This window comes from Mustela lutreola, chromosome 10, assembly GCF_030435805.1.
Source record: "Mustela lutreola isolate mMusLut2 chromosome 10, mMusLut2.pri, whole genome shotgun sequence".
Lineage (NCBI taxonomy): Eukaryota > Metazoa > Chordata > Mammalia > Carnivora > Mustelidae > Mustela > Mustela lutreola.
The window spans coordinates 62,273,568-62,284,285 of NC_081299.1; the positions used below are offsets into that span (position 1 = coordinate 62,273,568).

General features: G+C 37.2%; 1 pseudogene; it reads left to right on the forward strand.

The window, feature by feature from the left end:
• The first annotated feature begins 9,685 nt into the window (after positions 1-9,685).
• LOC131810518 (14-3-3 protein zeta/delta-like) lies at positions 9,686-10,329 on the forward strand (annotated as a pseudogene).
• Positions 10,330-10,718: the final 389 nt, after the last annotated feature.

A 10,718-nucleotide genomic window follows, 5' to 3' on the forward strand; every position in this document is an offset into this window, starting at 1 on the left:
CAACCACTTTCTAAGTTCCGGACTGCCACACATGATCTAAACTGCTCTGTGGGGATAAAACACTTTAGAAGCTTATAATTCCTACAGGGTGTTTTGATTATTTTATACAAACTAAACTCTAACAGCAAAAAATTTCACAAGGGAAATTGTTGTGTGGTTTAAGGCCACATAATCTGGTTTCAACCCTTGTCTTAGCCTTGAGTTAAAGGCATACTCATTAACTTGAAACAATAAACTCAAACCTTAACATTTCTGGAAAGAATTCAATTCAGGACTTTGGCAGTATCAATGGTAAATATTACACATAGGCTCAATGTGATCTTATACAGAGATACAGAACATGTAGGTAACGTAGGCAATTCCAAAGTTTTAAATGAGCAACTGATATATTGCGTATAGTTGCCTTATGTATGGACATTGGGCCTTCACACACACACATGCAAAACTTCCTAATTTTCTCAATACTGAATTATAAGCTGTGGTTATAACTTCAAAATCTATTTAGAGAAAAAAATGCAGAATGGATCTGGAGTGGTCATAATCATACACCACATTAGAAAAGTTGATCAATGATAAATTTAAAAAAGAAAAAATAGTTGGGCCATTTAAAAATAAACTAAAAAAAAACTACCCACTTGGAATTTATAGTCAAAAAAGAATGACATAGACTAAGTAAGCAACATCCTAGCACCTTAGCTAAATGTAATGAAATTGGATTAGGCATTAACACAGAGAAAAAAGAAACAATGGATATTTTAAATGGGTAATAAGATTTTTTTCTTTGTAAGAACTAATGTGAGTTAAATTTAGGTGGAAGAGAAAACAGGATGCAGCACATTAAAAAGAGATGGAAACATTATAGGAATAAATAGAGAGGGGGAAAAAAGACCTAGAAGGCAGAGAGGTGCAGGATGGAAAAAATTATGTACACATGTCAGAACAGTCTAGAGCTTAGCACATATTTCACTCAGGACTGTCTAAAACAATCAGGTAGTTTAACTCACTCAAATATAAAATAAGACTATGAATAGGCAAGAGAATAATGGAATGTGGTGGTTCTAAGAAATTTTTCCAAACTATAACTCTCCCACACTAGCTATACATTTGCCTTTGTAATAGCAAGGTTGGAAATCACCAATTCATATGGAACTAGCCATCATATATTTTTTGAAAAATTGTCCCAGATATTCACTCCTTGTTTTAGAAGTTGAACTACTATAACAAAGTAAAGCCAAGACAAATAAAATTAAAAATAGGTTTGCCAAAGAGAAGACCATCGTCCTCTCTCCCCAAATTTAGAGGTTATTTTCAAAATTTTACTGGTGTGTAAACAAGATATCCACTTCTGCCGCCATCCCCCACCATGCTAGCCCAACCCCAAACACTATGAACTTTGAGACTATTTGCAGAGTAAGCTCCAGCGCTATCTATATTGTCCAAATGTGGTATACCTTATACCATATATGTACCATACCGTTTATGTATCGTATATGTACTATCTGCTCAAAGCCTTCTGCCTTCTACTTCTACACTATATTCTCATGTACTCACTCATTAGTTCATCAGGATTTACTGAGTTCGAGACACTGGCACTGTATTATATATTTTGTTCTAGACACTGGCACTGTAAATAAGACATTCATGAATTCCAATCTTGAGCTTCAAGAGCCTAACAGGGTATTTTTGACAAGTTTCAATATAATATGGGAAGTATAGATTATTACAGGAGGACATAAGAGAAATATCTAATTGTTGTGGTGTAAGACAGAAAATCAAGGTAGGCTTCCTGAAGGCTGAAATCTAAAGGCTCAGTCCATCTACTCAGAAGACAAGTGAAAATTAATTTCTAACTTATCTTCTATAGCCTTGTAAAATCCTATCAGTTACTAATTCCTTTTGCTTAATTAAATCACATATTCCTTTTGCTTAATTAAATCTTTCATGGCACATTTGCCTTATAAAAACCCTTGATATTCTGGTCATTATCTCTATGTTCTTTATCCATCTAAAAAATTCACCATTGTCCTTCGCCTTTTTTATTTTTATGTTTTTAATTATTTTTTTACTCTTAATTTTATTTTTTCAGTGTTCCAAAATTCATTGTTTATGCATCACACCCAGTGCTCCATGCAATATATGCCCTCCTTAATACCCATCAACAGGCTCACCCAACTCCCCACCTCCCTCCCCTCCAAAACCCTCAGTTAATTTCTCAGAGTCCACAGTCTCTCATGGTTTGTTCTCCCCCTCCAATTTCCCCCAACTCACTTCTCTTCTACTCAATTTGTTTTTAAGGAAGATTTTTTTGTTTATATGAGAGATATAGAGATAGCGAGCAAGTGAGCTGGGAAGAGGAGCAGAGAAAAAGAGAGACTCATAAGTAGGCTCTGGCATTGAGCCTGACACAGGAGCTGATCTCACCATCCTGAGATCATGACCTGAGCCAAAATCAAGAGGTGGTTGCTCAATTGACTGAGTCAGCCAGGCACCCCCCATTTGTCATTTTTAAAAAGTAATATCTACTATGTGGTACATAAACAGTGAATCTTAGAACACTGAAAAAAATAAAATTAAATTAAGATGTTAAAAAAAGTAATATCTAAAGTTTATCAAATGCTTACTGAGGGCTGGGCACTCATTCTACGTATTTTACCCTTTCTATCTCAATAACCCTCTTGACAACTTTATGAGACAGGTAATATTACTATCTTCATTTCACAGATGAGAAGACTGAGGCTTTGAGCATTTTAGTAATTTACTCATGGTCAGCTAGCTGGTCAGTTGTAGCGCCACGTCTAGTATCTGTGTCTCATTTGAATGCTCAGCCTGTGTTCTTGGCTACTACCAACTACTGCCTTCTTCTTTTTTGCTACTTCAAAGCCCAGGTTAATGCCATTATGCATCTCCTTTCTAGAGAAGTTGAAGTGGAATACTGCCAGGCATAGGAAGAAAATAAAACTTTTCAACTAAAACAAACTCAAAGAGCCCTAGACTAGCATTACCCTTATACCAAAACCAGACACAAATATTATAAGAAAATTAATAGTACAGACCAGTAGAATTATTAATATTTTTTAAAGATTTTTATTTTTTTATTCATTTGACAGACAGAGATCACAAGTAGATGCAGAGGCAGGCAGAGAGAGAGGGGGAAGCAGGCTCCCTGCTGAGTAGAGGGCCTGATGCAGGGCTCGATCCCAGGACCTGAAATCATGACCTGAGCCGAAGGCAGAGGCTTTAACCCACTGAGCCACCCAGACTCCCAGAATTAATAATATTGATAACCCCCTGGACAGGTTTATCAAAAGGAAAAGAGAAAGAACCCAAATAAATAAAATCATGAATGAAAGAGGAGAGATCACAACCAACACTGAAGCAATACAAACAATTTTAAGAACATATTATGAGCAACTATATACCATCAAACCAAGCAATCTGGAAGAAATGGAAGAATTCCTAGAGAAATATAAGCTACCAAAACTGAAACAGGAAGAAGCTAAAGACTTGAATAGACCCATAACCAGTAAGGAGATTGAAGCAATAATCAAAAATCTGCCAAAAACTAGAGTCCAGGACCAGATGGATTTCCAGGGGGTTCTACCAAACATTGAAACACTAAAGAATACCTATTCTTCTGATCAAAAACTAAAACCAAATAAACAAACAAACAGAAAAACAGAAGTGGAAGGACAACTTCCAAACTCTTTCTGTGAGGCCAGCATTACCCTGATCCTAAAACCAGACAAAGACCCCAACAGAAAGGAGAATTACTTTTAATTCTTTTAATTATTAATATCCCTGATGAACATGGATACCAAAATTCTCACCAAGACACTGCTGATAGGATCTAACTGTACATTAAAAGGATTATTCACCATAACCAAGTGGGATTTATTCCTGGGTTGCAAAGGTGGTTCAATGTCCACAAATCAATCAATGTGATATACTACATTAATAAAAGAAAGACAAGAACCATATGATCCTCTCAATAGATGCAGGAAAAGCATTTGACAAAGTACAACATTCTTTCTAGATTAAAACTGTTTACAGCATAGGGATAGAGGGAATAGAACTCATACAGGAATTCAATAAAGTGACAGGATATAAAATAAATGCACAGAAATCAGTTGCATTTCTTTACACTAAAAATGAAACAGAAGTAAGAGAAATTAAGGAGTTGACTCCATTTACAATTGCACCAAAACCTATAAGGTACCTAGGAGTAAACCTAACAAAAAAGGCAAAGGATCTGTTTCAGAAAACTATAGAACACTCATGGAAGAAATTGAGGAAGAAATGGAAAAATGTTCCATGCTCATGGATTGAAGAACAAATATTATTCAAGTGTCTACGCTACCTAGAGCAATCTATTCATTCAATACAATCCCTATCAAAATACTATCAACTTGGGGCGCCTGGGTGGCTCAGTGGGTTAAGCCGCTGCCTTCGGCTCAGGTCATGATCTCAGGGTCCTGGGATCGAGTCCCGCATCGGGCTCTCTGCTCAGCAGGGAGCCTGCTTCCCTCTCTCTCTCTGCCTGTCTCTCCATCTACTTGTGATTTCTCTCTGTCAAATAAATAAATAAAATCTTAAAAAAAAAATACTATCAACTTTTTTCACAGAGCTGAAACAAATAAACCTAAAATTTGTATGGAATCAGAAAAGACCCTTAACAGCCAAAAGAATGTTGAAAAAGAAAACCAAAGCTGGTGGCATCACAATCCCGAACTTCAAGCTCTACTACAAAGCTATGATCATCAAAACATCATGGTACTGGTACAAAAACAGACACACAGATCAATGGAAAAGAATAGATAGCTCAGAAATGGACCCTCAATGCTATGATCAACTAATCTTCGACAAAGCAGTAAAGAATATCTAATGGAAAAAAGATAGTCTCTTCAACAAATGGTGTTGGGAAAATTGGATAGCCACATGCGGAAGAATGAAACTGGAACACTTCCTTACACTATACACAAAGATAAACTCAAAATAGATGAAAGACCTAAATGTGAGACAGGAATCCATCAGAATCCTAGAGGAAGGCACCTGGGTGGCTCAGTTATTAAGTGTCTGCCTTCGGCTCAGGTCATAATCCCAAGGTCTTGGGATTAGGTCTTGCCTCAGGCTCCCCACCTGCTTTTCCCTCTACCTGCTGCGCCCCCTGCTTGTGTTTCCTCTCTTGCTGTCTCTCTGTCAAATAAATAAATAAAATCTTTTAAAAGGAAAAAAAAAGCCCTAGAGGAAAACACAGGCAGCAGCCTCTAAGACCTCAGTGGTAGGAACTTCTTGCTAGACACATCTCCAAAAGCAAGGGAAACAAAGGCATAAATTAACTACTGGGACTTCCTCAAGATAAAAAGCTTTTGCACAGCAAAGGAAACAGTCAACCAACAAAGCCAAAAACAAAAACAAAAAAACCAATCTACAGAATGGGAGAAGATACTTGCAAATGTCTTATCAGATAAAGGGCTTGTATCCAAAATCTACAAAGAACTATCACCCTAACAAAGAACAAATAATCTAATCAAGAAATGGGCAGAAGACATAAACAGACATTTCTCCAAAGAAGACATGCAGATATCCAACAGATGTGAAAAAAATGCTCAATGTCACTTGGCACTAGGGAAATACAAATCAAAACCACAATGATATACCACCTCACACTGGTCAGAATGGCTAAAATGAACAACTTGGGAAATGACAGATGTTGGCAAGGATGTGGAGAAGGAGAACCCTCTTAGGCTATTGATGGGAATGTAGACTTGTGCAGTCACTCTGGAAAACAGTATGGAGGTTCCTCAAAAGGTTGAAAATAGAGCTACCTATGACCCAGAAATTGCACTACTAGGTATTTACCCCAAAGATACAAATGTAGTGATCCGATGGGGCACCTGCACCCCAATGTTTATAGGAGCAATATCTACAATAGTCTATGGAAAGAGCCCAGATGTCCAATGACAGATGAATGGATAAAGAAGATGTGGAGATGTGGAGGGGATATATATATATATATACATATATATATATATACATATATATATATGTATATATATATATACATATATATATATATGATGAATACTACTCAGCCATCAAAAAAATGAAATCTTGCCATTTGCGATGACATGGATGGAACTAGAGGGTATTATGCTAAGTGATATAAGTCAATCAGAGAAAGACAATTATCATATGCTCTCACTCATATGTGAAATTTAAGAAACAAAACAGAGGATCATAGGGGAAAGGAGGGAAAAATAAAACAAGATGAAATTAGAGAGGGAGAAAAACCATAAGAGACTCTTAATCATAGGAAACAAACAAGGCTGAGGAGAGGAGAGGGTTGGGTGATGGGGTAACTGAGTGATAGGCAGTAAGGAGGGCACGTGATGTAATAAGCACTGGGTATTATATGAGACTGATGAATCACTGAACCCTGCCTCTGAAACTAATAATACACTATATGTTAATTAACTGAACTTAAATGAAAAATAATAGAAAAAAGTACAGACCAATATCTCCCATGCAGATAGATGCAAAAATCCTCCAATAATGTATAAAAAGAACTATAGAGCATAACTAAGTGGGATATATTCTAGGCATGTAAGATTGGTTCAACATTCAGAAATTCATGTAATACATTACCTTAATAGGTTAAAGAGGAAAAAATCACATGCTCATATCTCACATGCTTGTAAGATGCAAATCAAAACAAAACAAAACCTCTCAGCAAACTCGGAATAGAGAGGAACTTCTTCAACTTGATAAAGAACATCTACAAAAAAACCTGCTGTTAACATCATGCCTGATGGTGAAAAATTAGAAGCTTTCCCACTGGGAGTAAGAAAAAGGTAAAGATGTCCCTCTCACCACTGCTTTTCAACAGTACTGGAAGTAAGGGAAGTCCTAGCTAATGTGATTAGAGAAGAAAAGAAAGGAAAAGGCATACAGATTAAGAAGAAAGAAATAAAACTGTCTTTTTTCACAGATGACATGATTGTTAGTGTGGAAAATCCCACAGAATCAACAAAAAACTCCTGGAACTTTTAAGTGATTACAGCAAGGTGGCAAGATACAAAGTTAACATATAAAAGTCATTTACTCTCCTATATACTTGCCATGAGCAATTGGAATTTAAAATTAAAAAACACAGTATCATTAGCAGCCCCCAATATGAAATACTCAGGTATAAATCTAACAAAATATATATAAAATATATATAAGGAAGACTACAAAGCTGTGATGAAATAAATTAAAAAATTAAAAATTGGATAGCTATTCCATATTCATGGATAGGAAGACAATACTGTCACAATGTCAATTCTTCCTAAACTTGTAAACAGATTAAATGCAATTACAATAAAAGTACCATCAAATTATTTTGTGAATATCTGATTTATGATACCAAAGAGCCAACACAATATTGAAGGAGAACAAATTCAGAGGACTTACACTGTCCAAGTTCAAGACACACTATAAAGTTATAGTAACCTGTACAGTATGATTGGTAAAAAAGAGGCAAACAAACGAGTAGAAAACAACAGAGAACCCATAAATAGACCCTCACAAATATAGTCAACTGATCTTTGACAAAGGAGCAAACGCACAAAACAAAATGCAGCAAAAATTCCCTTTTTAATACATGGTGCTGGAACAACTGGACAACCACATACAAAAAAATGAATCTACGCACAGACCCTGCAGTCTTCACAAAATTAACTCAAAATGAATGGTAGGTTTACATGCAAAATGCAAAAGTATAAAACTCCTAGAAGACCTAGGAGAAACCTAGAAACCTAGGAGAAAATCTAGATGATTTTCTCTAAAAACCTAGGAGAAAATCTAGATGACTTTGGGTTTGCTGATGACTTTTTAGATACAACCTCAAAGGCCAAATCCATGAAAGGATGAATTGATGAACTAGAATTCATTAAAATTAAAAACTTCTGCTTTGTGAGAGACACTTTTAGGAAAATGAAAAGACAAGGCACAGAATGGTAGAAAATATTTGTAAACAATATGTCTGATAATAAACTGATATGCAAATACAAAAAAATTCTTAAAACTCAACAAGAAGGAAAAAAAAAGACCCATTTAAAAATGGGATCTTGGGGCGCCTGGGTGGCTCAGTGGGTTAAGCCTCTGTCTTCGGCTCAGGTCATGATCTTAGGGTCCTTGGATAAAGCCCCGCATTAGGATCTCTGCTCAGCAGGGAGCCTGCTTCCTCCCCCAACTCTGCCTACTTGTGATCTCTCTCTCTGTGTCAAATAAATAAATAAAATCTTAAAAAAGGGGGGGGATCTTAATAGAGACCATACCAAAGAACAAAATTAGATGCCAAATAAGCATATGAAAAGATACTTTACATCATATGTCATCAGGGAAATGCAAATTAAATCAACAATGAGATATCACTACAAACCTATTAGAATGGCCAAAACCCAAAACAGCAGTGAATCTGCTTGTTCCTCTCCTTCCAACCCTGCCCCCCCTTGTGAGCTCCCTCTCTCTCTCTCTCCTGCTCAAAGAGATAAAATCTTTAAAAAAATCAAATGCTGGTGCGGATGTGGAGCAACAGGAATTGTCATTAATTGCTGGTGGAAATGCAAAATGGAACGGCCACTTTGGAAAACAATTTGGTAGTTTCTTATAAAATTAAACATACTTTCTTACCATATATTACAGCAATATTTACCCAAATGAGCGGAAAACTTTGTACCCACAAAAGCCTGCCCATAGCTATTTATAGATTTTTTATTCAAAATTCCCACAGTTAGAAAAAAACCAAAATGTCCTTTAGTAGGTGAATGGATAAATGAACTGGTATATCCATCCATATAATGGAATATTATTCAACACTGAAAAGAAATGAGCTAAGCCATGAAAAAACATGGAAGAATCCTAAATGTATATTCTAAGTGGAAGAGCCAACCCTGATACGTACTGTATGATTCAAATTATATGACATTCTGGAAAAGGCAAAAATATGGAGATTACAAAGATCAGCGTTTGCCAGAGGTTATGGGGTAGAGGGTAGAGTAGGCAGAGTACTGGGGATTTTTAGGACAGTGAAACTATTTTGTATGATACTACAGTGGTAGATATATGTCACTGTACATTTGTTAAGACCTGAAAATGACAACTCAAGAGTGAACTCTAGGGTAAACTATGGACTCTGGGTGATAATGATGTTCAATGTAGATTTACCAATTGGGGAAGCTGTGAATATGTGGGTGAAGAGAGCACATGGAAACTCTATACTTCCTGCTTATTTTTTTAAAAGATTTTATTTATTTATTTGACACAGAGAGAGAGATCACAAGTAGGCAGAGAGGCAGGCAGAGAGAGAGAGAGAGAAGCAGGCTCCCCGCTGAGCAGAGAGCCCGATGTAGAGCTCGATCCCAGGACCCTGAGATCATGACCTGAGCCGAAGGCAGAGGCTTAACCCACTGAGCCACCCAGGCGCCCCTCTGCTTAATTTTGTGGTGAACCTAAAACTGCTCTAAAAAAAGTCCCTTTTTCCCCAAAGGTATAAATTCCTGAGAGTCTCAGTCTCATTGCCATTGCTCAGAGAATGCTGAAGCCCCATCCGTCCACCACCACCCACCCACTACAGAACCACACATCCAGTCACGGATAGAAATGAGCCGGGCAGAGGGCCAAACTAGCTGAACAGACCAAGTGATATGATTACATGGCAGCCGGCATGAAGCCTGTAACTGAACGAAAAGCTGAATTATTCAATGAGGAGAGGAATCTTCTCTCAATTGTTTATGAAAGTGTTGTGGGAGCCCAAAGGTCATATTGGAGGGTCATCTCAAGTATTGAGCAAAAGATGGAAGGTGCTGAGGAAAACAGCAGATGATCTGAGAATACAGAGAGAAAACTGAGGCTGAGCTAAAAGATGTCTGCAATGATGTACATTCTGTTTTGGGAAAGTTTTTGATTCCCAACGGTTCACAGGTGAGAAAAGTCTTCTATTTGAAAATGAAGGGAGATGACTACTTTTACTAGCCGGGGTTTCTGCGGATGATAATTAGAAGGAGATTATGAATCAGTCATAACAGACATACCAAGAAGCTTTTGAAATCAGCAAAAAGGAAGTGCAACCAACACATCCTATCAGGTTGGGTCTGGCCCTTAACCTATCTGTGTTGTTATTATAAGATTCTGCGCTCCCTATAGAAAGCCTGCTCTCTTGCAAAGACAGATGGCTTGCAAAAAATGGCTTTTGATAAATCCATTGTTGAACTTGATACAGTAAGTGTAAAGTCATACCAAGACAGTTCTTTTGTGGTGCCTGCGTGTCTCAGTCGGTTAGGCATCTAAGTTTGGCTCAGGTCATGATCTTGGGGTCCTGGGCTCCCAGCCCTGTATCAGGCTTCCTGCTCAGCAGTGAATCTGCTTGTCCCTCTCCTTCTGACCCTGCCCCCACTTGTGAGCTCCCTCTGTCTCTCTCTCCTGCTCAAAGAGATAAAATCTTAAAAAAAAAAAAATACAGCACACTAATCATGCAATTACTCAGAGACAAGTTGACATTGTGGACATTGGATACCCAAGGAGACAAAGTTGAATTAATGCGGAAGAAAGAGGGGAAAATTAGCTAGCCTTCCAACTTTTGTCTTCCTCATCCCCAAATTTACACAGACCATTTGTCATTTATGCTGTCCCACAAATAGTTTTTTGTTTATGATTTATGACAGGTTTATTTTACTTCT